Source organism: Equus asinus, chromosome 29 (genome assembly GCF_041296235.1).
Source record: "Equus asinus isolate D_3611 breed Donkey chromosome 29, EquAss-T2T_v2, whole genome shotgun sequence".
NCBI lineage: Eukaryota > Metazoa > Chordata > Mammalia > Perissodactyla > Equidae > Equus > Equus asinus.
The window spans coordinates 24530760-24541103 of NC_091818.1; positions in this window are offsets into that span (position 1 = coordinate 24530760).

Consider the following 10344-nt stretch of genomic DNA (forward strand, 5'->3'; position numbering starts at 1 on the left):
TAGAGCCCCCACACCCATTGATCAAAGCAGGAAGTACGCCGGGTTCCACATGGCAGAGGGATAGTCCTACAAGGAGGGCGCAGACTGTGAGTGGAGGTTGATACGCTCCACCACTCACTCTCTGTGCCGCCCATTTTGTTTAACTCATTACATCCCAGTCTGTGGGGCTAATCCTCCTGCCCTTTGTATTAGAGATGGATTTTTCAAAAGATGAAGTGCAGTCTTTAGCTTGAAGTTCTTTCAGTGCAAATAACTTCTGTATTAATTTCCTATCGTCGCTATAACGAAATACCGCAAATATAGTGGCTTAAAACAGCACACATTTATTCCCTGCTATTTCCAGAGGTCAGGAGTTCAAAATCAGTTTCACTAGGTTGACGTCAAGGTGTCTGTTGGGCTGTGCGCGGTCGGAGGGTGTAGGAGATGCTGTTTCCTTGTCCTTTTCCAGCTTCTAGAGCAGCATTCCTTGCACTTCTTGGCTCATGGCCCCTTCCTTGATCTTCAAAGCCAGTGGGATAGCATCTTGCTTCAGTTGTCACATTACCTTCTCCCGTAGTCAAAGCTCCCTCTGCCTCTCTTACAAAGACTCTTGTGATGACACTTACCCAGATAATCCAAGACACTCTCCTCCTCTCAAGACCCTTAATCACATCTACAAAATCCCTTTTGCCGTATAAGGTAACATTCACATGTTCTGGGAAATAGTGGATTATGACCTGTATATCTTTGGGCACCATTATTTAGCCTCCCACAACTGTGACCTACCAAAAGTTAGAGTAAAAGTTACCAAATTGCTATATTCTAATGACATACTTTTTGTCTAGTATACATTATCCTTAAATGTATACTTAGGTTTCTATGAAGCCAGGGGCCAAGAACTTGACTCAGCCTCATTTACTCCTTGCTGCTTAAGAAGCTTAATTTTGGACAGCTACTACCATAATGATAAGTATTATAATTCTTTAAGAAAGAACTTAGGGGGCCAGCCCCATGGCCGAATGGTTAAGTTCACGCGCTCCACTTTGGTGGCCCAGGGTTTTCACGGGTTCGGATCCTGGGCGCGAACATGGCACCGCTTGTCAGGCCATGCTGAGGTGGCATTCTACATGCCACAACTAGAAGGACCCACCACGAAAATATACAACTATGTACTGGAGGGATTTGGGGAGAAAAAAACAGAAGAAGGAAAAAAAAAGATTGGCAACAGTTAGCTCAGGTGCCAATCTTAAAAAAAAAAAAAGAAGGAACTTAATGGGCAGCATTAAAACAGAGTTCCAACTCAGTAATGCTTTTTTGCAGCACTCCTCTGGTCCCTATAAGATCATAGCAGCCTTTCTAAAGCAAGATTTCTCATCTGAACCACACAACACAGAAAATGGCTTGAGTAGCTATTCTCCAAGTTCTTGAAAGGTTGGATGGTGCATGTCCAGTACCACACTGGATTCATAGAAAAGAAGTTAATTCATTACACACAATGCATGTCTTAGGGTCATCACACATACATGTTTAAGCAAACACATTGCACAGCACACTCTTCACCAAGTCAATAGTGCTGAGGAGGTGGTATGATATGGTAGCTAGTAGCTAGTAGCTGAGAGCTGACAGACTGACTTCAAATCCTAGCTCTGTCACTTACAGATATTAACGATAGCATCTACCAAGGGTTAAATGAGTTAATGTCAAGGCTTAGAAAGTGCCTGATACATAGTAAGTGCCATATATGTGATACCGAACCTCTTAATCTCGAGTTTGTGTGCCTGATGTGCAGTAAGCCAATCACGGAGACACTGGAGGTACAGAAACGTTTATTCGAATTGGCCACAGTGAGAAGATGGGAGGATAGGTTCTCTCAAATCTGTCTTCACAAAAGAAGAAAGCAGGGGGGGGGTCTTTATAGAGCTAAGGGGCTTGGGAGGAGGGGTTCTGGGGAAATAGAGGGGAAGTCCATGTTTCTTTCACTCCAGATAAGCCCTTGGGCAACCAGACATCTTGGCCTCAGCAGCAGCTGGTGGGGGCCGGGGGGAGGGTGGTGGTGGTAGTGATCTGGTGGTTGTAACTTCCTTAAAGGTATTTTTTGTGGGGTTTGGGGTTTTTTTCTTTTTCTTTTTTTTGTTGAGGAAGATTGGCCCTGAGCTAACATCTATTGCAAATCTTCCTCTTTTTGCTTGAGGAAGACTGTCACTGAGCTAACATCTGTGCCAGTCTTCCTCTGTTTTATGTGGGATGCTGCCACAGCATGGCTTGATGAGCAGTGCTAGGTCCACACCCAGGATCCGAACCTGGGAACCCTGGCCTGCTGAAGTGGAGTGCATGAGCTTAACCACTATGCCACTGGGCCATCCCCAAAGCATTCTTTTTCTTCTACAAAACAAGCTTATAAATCCTTGTGACCCTGAGTCACCCCTCTGGTTAAACAAGCAAACAGCAAATTAACAAGCTATAATGATGCTTGGACTGCAAAGCAAGCATTTGGGCTCAACAAATACATATAATGAGGACTAAGATTATTTATTAACTTCTTTTCATCTGTGGCTGTGTTGGGAACAAAGTTGAAGGCTAACCATGTTCTTATTGAGTATTTACAGTAACCCTTAGGTACCTGGCTTCATATGTTGGTTATCTATAAAACTAAACCCTACAATGGCAGAGATCTTTGTCTGTTTGGTTTACTGTTGTATTCCAAATGCCTGGAACAGTGGCAGGAACATAGTGGGCACACAGAAAATATTTGTTGAATGAAGATCTTGTTGAAAGCCTAGATTGAGGGAAAAAAATCGTATGGGTAGAAATAGGGTCACCATATAATTTATTCTCCCAAACAGGACATTTTAGAAAGTAAAGGATCTTGATCCATGTGGCATTGATTTTTGTGCATGTTGTGAGGTGAGGACCTATATTTTTTATCCTATGGTCCCAGTACCATGCACTTAATAGTGCCCTGGTTCCCCACTGATGTACGACACCAGTTCTCCCATATGGCACGTTCCCCTATCCAGTATGTGTGGGAAGGTTTGGGGCTCACTATTCTATCCCATTGGTCTATTCTAGTCCATTGGTCCTGACTACTATGCACTTTATAAATCTTCATAGGAAAATTTCCCTTCCTGATTCTTCTTAACTAGGCTATTTTAGGTACAATGAGATTCTGCATGAATTTTATAATTCAATACGATGTCTTTAATTGTTTTGTTTTTTACTGTTGGGAGTTATCCTATTCTCTTTTTACTTTTCTCAAGTTGAATGCTTTGGCTAAGAGCTTAGCTCATTTCTTTTCAGTCTTTCCTCTTTTGTAATATAATCACTTAAAGTTATACCTTTTCCTATAAATGGTATGTTATATCAAACAAGTTTTAATGCTAAGTATTTTTAAATTTCCATTATGATTGCTTCTTGACATATGGGTTGTTTAGAAGTTTGTTTTAAATTTTCAGAGGTTTGGGGTTTTTCTAGTTTATCTTTCTGTAATTGTTTTAAACTTAACTGCATTGTGCTAGAGTATGTGTTTTATATGATCCAAGTTCTTTGCAATTTGTTGAGGCTGGTACCCAGTCAGTTTAGATTAAGGTTCTATGTGTGTTTGGAAAAGATGTGTACCCTTCAGTACACACCATTCTATGTGTGCCGATTGAGATTTTCTAATCTATACCCTTACTGATGTTTGGAGATCTATTAATTGCTAAGGATGGTGCCCACTGGCATGATGTGTTTTTCACTTTCTCCTTCTTGTTCCATCTTTTCTTTTTCTTTTTTTTCTGGCTTATGGAGACTTTTTGAGTCTATCCTACAACTTTAGAATTCCTCCTCTCTCTCATAAGGACACTTGTGATTACACAATGATTAAACTTTTATCATTTCCTACTGATTCTTTTCATTCCTATTTTTCTTGAAGCCTATTTTGTATTTTGTCTTATATTAATACAGCTGCACTAGCTTTGTTTTGGTTTACATTTGTTTGGAATATTTTTTCCATCTTTTTATCCTTAACTTTTCTATGTCTCTATATATTGAGTTTGTCTTTACAATAGCACAGAGTGGCATTTCCTTCTCTTTCCCTTTGTTTCTTTTTAAATTAGTCTGACAAACTGTATCATTTAACTTCCATGATTAGTCTTTTTATATCGATAATGCTTATTGATTTGTTTCTGTCATCTGTTGAATTGCCTGCTTGTTCTTGTTTTATTTTTCCTTTTCATCCTTACCTGAATTTGGATTGACTGCTATTTTCCTCTTTCCATTTTCCCCCTACCTAATTTCTATCCTTTTAATAGATACTCAGGAACTTTAAGATGCATACTAAATAAAATTTAAAGTTGACCAATAGCTGTACCTTCCTCTCAAGCTATACAAAGATAAGCATACTTTAATTCCAGTTGTCCTCTTCCAACCTATATACTATCATTTCCCACAATTTTATTGTTATTTTTACTCCATAAATTAGACATTATTATTGTAGTTTTATACAGTCAATGTCAATGCTTAGATTTACTCACATATTTACCATTTTCATTGATCACTATTCCTTCTTACAGTCCAGGCCTACCTTCTAGGATCATTCTACGTGAATTACTTCTTTAGAAATTCCTTTAGTGAGAGTCAGTTGATGATAAAATTCTCAGCTTTTATTTATCTTTAAATATAATTATTTTGCCTTCTCTCTAGGAAGATCCTTTTGCTGGATACATAGTTAAAGATTGACAGTAATATTTTCCCTCAACATCTTAGAGATATTAATCCATTCTCTTTGGGGTTCTCATGTTGTGGTTGTGAGTCAGACATCAGTCCAGGTCTGTGTAGGTAATCTGTTGTTTTTATACTCAGACTATTTTATGATTCTCCCTTTGTCTTTAGTGTTCTAAGGCTTTGCTATGATGTGTCTAGCCGTGGATTTCTTATTATCCTGCTTGGGATGTGTTTGGTTTTCTGAAACTGAGGATTGGCATTTTATCAATTCTGTAACTTTTCTCAGTCACTTCTTAATATTCACTCTCCCCGCTTTGCTCTATTTTCTCCTTCAAGAGCTCCTATTAAATGTATGTTGATTGACTCACTCTATCCTGCACATCCCTTGCCTTCTCGTTCATATTACACATCTCACTTTCTCTCTCCACTGCATCTGGGTAAGTTCTTCAGAGCTACTTTCTAGTCCACTATTTTACTTTCAGCAGTGTCTAATCTGCAGTTTAATCTATCCAGTGAGTTTTAAATCTCATTTATCTCTCACTTCTAGAAGTTCTGTTTGTTTTCAAAACAGCCTCATCACTTTTGCAATCTTGTTTGCATCACATTTTATGTCCTCTTTTATTTCTATAAAATATTAAACACATTTATTTTAGCATGAATTCTAGAACCTCCCTGTCTGGCTTCAAATCTAGGCTCTGCCGTTTACAAATTAGATGAGTTTGAACATGCTACCTAACTTCTCTGTGTCTCAGTTTCCGCACATGTGGAATGAAGGAAATAATAATCCATAGCTCCTTGTTATTGTTATATGTGTTTGCTGTTGTTTTGTTATATTTTGGATCTGATAATTGCTGTAGTTTCAGTTTTATCAGGTCTTTTTTATTGAGATATAATTGACAAATAACATATTAATTTCAGGTATACAACATAATGATTTAATATTGGTATATATTGTGAAATGATCACACTAAGTCCAGTTAACATCCGTCACCACGAATAGTTACATATTTTTTTTCCTGTGATGAGAACTTTTAAGATTTACTCTCTTAGCAACTTTAGGTCTTATTCTTTAATCTGATATTTCTACTGACCCTTGCTTTTGGTGATTCTGTTTTTTTATATGTTAAAACATATGTTTACACTTTCTATCATATAAATCAGAAAAAGAGATTTATAATTTTATTATCATCTTTGTGCCAAAAACATAAACGTTTGTCACAGTGTACATAGTTCAATATATCAAATGATATTTTTCTCTGTTTCTATTTTTGAGAATACCCAAAGGCTTCTTTTTGAAGAGTAAGGGGGAGGAGGTATCAGGCATTTTAATACCACTTACTCTGTGGCTTTGAGTCAACATGAGATTCCTAGTCACTCCTGGAGTCACACGGGAGACTCTGGAGAGTTTTCTTAGAGGAAACTTTATCTTAAGAACCAAAAAATAAATGTCTATCAATAGCTAAAACCAGCAAGAGTCACTGTGAAGCCAGGTGACTTTACAATATTTCACTTTTCTGTGGTTAATCTCAGACACCAAGAAATCAAAACCTGTTAACCTGGACGACAAACAATGACATTTTTAGACAGTATTATTGGCAAAAAAATCAATCTCCCTCATTTCACTTTTCAGGCAGCCAGAGAAAACTTCAAATTTGTAACTTGTTCCTTATCTCTATTCATTTTGGCCAAAGTGACTGACATGAAGAAACCTATTAAGGTTTCCCTTAGGCTAGGTTGACTTTTTTATGCTTTAACATTCCAAACTTTTCCTTCTCATGAATTCTTAGAAGGAGAAATGTCCAATTATTTCCTTCCAATTTTCCATGATTGACCTGTTCTGAAAACCTAAATATAGCAGCCCTGCAGGACCCTTTAGCTGTGGAAGAATGAGGGGAGCAGCACTTTGATTTCAGACCCTAGCGGTTCCTAGGGGTTGATTATTATGGACTGGCAGACACTCCCCATCGCCACCCTGGGAAAGCATCATTCAAACCAAGACAGATTCATCCTCAGTCAAAGAAGGAGAGAGCGAAGTACTCTCCTTCTGCTTGTAGACTTTTCACCTGGGGGACAACAGAACAAAAACTCAAACCAGGTAGCTTCGCACCTGTCAAACACAAAAACAGAAATGTGACTGTCCTTGTTTTAATGAACACTGTATTATATTTCTAGGAGAGAGAACATCTTAAATATTGGGAAGCAGTAATCTTCCCATTCCTCCAGCCCAGTTGAATAGACATCATGCACAGAAAACTCTTAAATCATAAAATGGTAGCTTCAGGACTGAGACTTCCTTTCGTGGGTTCCTTGTGCTGAGAAGGGGCTGCAGACTGAAGAACCACACCAGCGCATCTCGTTAAGCTCGGCCCCCGCTGTCTCTTCTCGGGGAATCTTGCCTTGTAACATTTCACGAGCTTGCCCTCCAGCTGCGGCTCCCGATTGCTTTTTCCAGGCTGCCCCCTACCTAATTATTTTCATGTCCTGTGGTCTTCGTGGACTGATTGCTTGCCTGTGGCCATAATAAGAAGAGGGTTCAAGGTGAACAAAAAGAGATGTCACAGAAAAATCCAGATTTTTTAAAAACTGGAAAGTCTGGCAGCACTGGTCCCACTAGTCCCACATTCCTGCACAGCAGTGAGGGAGGGGTGGCCACCCCTTAGAGGGAGAGCATGCGCTTTCTGGCTCACCCAGGCCCCACAGGCCGGCCTCCCCGACCTGTCCAGGCCCACTGCACATCGGTATTGCGATCTTTGCCTTAAGCCCCAAATTACTGCCTTGACTCCTGGGATCAATTAGATGTCCTTAAATAAAGAAAGTACAACCCTGTGGCCTCTCTACCCATCCCCAGTCGCAATGTCTAAAGGAATAAGAAAGAATGGAAAAGGACAACTGAGGAAGAAGTTCTTTTGACTCGTACATTTCCATAATGTCAAGTTATCTCCACCCTCCATGTCTGATGACCACAGCTCAAATGAAGTGAGCAGAGACCAGCTGTGTGTCTGGCACCTAGCGTTCAAAGGGTTTTCTATGCTGATGAACACCGCATTCTCACATTTGCCCAGTGAAACAGAGTCCTGCTTGTTTCCCAGGGTTTCTTTCTAAAGCCTACACTTCTCAGCCTCTATCCCAGCCACATGTGGCCCTGTGACTAAGTTCTTGCCCACTGTCTAGAAGTAGTTTATGCAACTTCCAGCAAGTGTTCTTAAAGGGAGCGGCATGTGCTTCCCCATGCTTTCCTCTTTGCACTGATGGAGCCTGGGCTTCCAGAAGCACTCTTGACCCATGAGGTAACCTGGAAATGGAGCCTCACATGATGGAGCCTGCGCACCTGACACGATGGACTGTGGACCCTACCCCTGGGTGGCTTGGATACGAGAGAGGGATAGACTTCTGTTTTAAGCTATTATTTTGGATTTTCTGTCACATGCAGCTGAACCTAATCCTGAATGATACAGAAGAGTAAGATCCCTCTCTTACAGATGAGGAAACTGAGGCAGAGATTGTGTGATTAGTCCAAGATTATGCAGCGAGGAATGACAAACGGCTTTCCACCCGGGTCAGACTCCCCCAGCAAGCTGTAATACCTAGCATGGCTTTAGAATCCATCACATTGACTCAAATGGTTCCGGTTTTTGTTTTAGTAACATGGAATTTTGGAACTTATAAAATTTAGAGGTTTCTATCCCTTTATAATACTCTAAGAACACAAAAGTAAATGAAAACATCAGGTCAGTATATGTATCTAAATAAAATCTACTAGCCACTTGAGGATTTTACAGAGGTTTTTCTCTGTATATGAGGTTTTTCTGAAATGAGAAAGGTGCCAGCCCGGTGGCCCAGTGATTAAGTTTGCCCACTCTGCTTAGGTGGCCCAGGGTTTTGCCGGTTCAAATTCTGTGTGTGGACCCAGCACCATTCATCAGGCCATGCTGAGGCAGCGTCCCACATAGCACAACCAGAAGGACCTACAACTAGAATATACAACTATGTACTGGAGGGCTTGGGGAGAAAAAGAGAAAAAAAAGAAGATTGGCAGCAGATGTTAGCTCTGGTGCCAATCTTTAAAAAAAAGAAAAAGAATTTTCTGGGTGAAGTGTATCAAGAAGAAAATACAGAGGACACACAGGACACAACTTTTGATTGTTTCAACACTTCAACTTAAGTAATTTAAACATGCTTTTAATTACTAACTCGGGGCCCTTTTTATAAGCAATCTCAGTTGTTCATAGGAAAACTAAATTCAGAGTAAGGGCTCTGAGAAATAAAACTCCCTTAAGAAAAATGCTTTAATTTCTTTAAATTTATTTCATTTTCTGCTCACAAAAATCATTTCCTAGAGAGAAAAAGCACAGGTTTGCAATTTTTCAAACTGAACTATACCAGCAAGCTCAATGCCTATTTGAAAGCCAAACGATAGCTTGGTGCACACAATTTCTTTTCTCAAAATCAAAATAGGGGCCAGCTTGGTGGTGTAGTGGTTAAGTCTGCGTGCTCTGCTTCTGCAGCCCAGGATTCACAGGTTTGGATCCTGGGCGCAGACCTACACACCGCTGGTGAAGCCATGCTGTGGTGGCGTCCCACATAGAAGAACTAGAATGACTTGCAACTAGGATATGCAACTATGTATTGGAGCTTTGGGGAGAAAAAAGAAATCAAAATAGAAAGGATATACCAGATGTGAAAAGATTAGAAGAGAGTCCAGAGCACTCCTCCTTCCTTCTAGGACAGTTTCTCCTGTTTGTTTCCTCAGAACGTTCTCACTGACAACCCTCTGCCTTTGCAGACGTCACCTGGATTGTTCCTTGACTCAACCTCTCCTGCCTCTTGGGTGCATCTCAGCTTCTGGAAGCCATCACTGACATCACTGCTGCTCTTCCTGACTTCAGAGCCACATTCACCATGCGCTCATCACATCACCCCCAGCTTGTAGGTTCCCCTCAATCACACCCCCCCCCCCGCCCCTTATCCCACCTCCTCTCAGGCACCATTTGACCACCCTGATTCCCACTAGGAAAGAGATGAGGAAAAGTCTTGGAGAAGTAAGCTGGTTTGCTCACTGACTCAAAGCAATGTCAAGTCTGCTCTCATTCTGTGGCAGGAAGATAGCCCAGCATGAAGCCATTTCCATTCCCTGATGCTTCCGTGGCTGCCACTGAGCTCCAGGTTGGCCTGGAGCTGACTTCACACACATGCAAGCCTCATTCCCAGTTGGACTGCATGCCACGCAGGCCTTCATTGAGGGGACTGCACAGGGGGCACCGGAAGTCGGGTGGCACACTCTCATTGGAAGCAGATAAGGCAGGACAATTCCAGCCCTGACGGTGAAGGCGGGCAGTTAGAGCCCAGGGGTGGTGGATGTGTGGCTGCACCCAGAATAGTGGGCTAATTTTTCAGAAACTTGATCTCCAGTCAAAAAAACAAAAATTGCTTTTTTAAAAAAATACTGTCAGTTTTTCTCAGTGCCACCATCTTGCCAGAAAGATCTGGTATTGCCATGACAACAGAATGAGGAAACGTGCTTGGCTGCAGAAGCAGTGGCTAAGGTTGACGGAATTTAGGGATTTTCCTCTTCTGAATGTCATCTGTGGGCAAGCAGGATATTTTAATTTTGCAGAAGGCAGAGGTGGAACAAAGGGGCAGGAGAAGTGGGACTCGGGGCCAAGT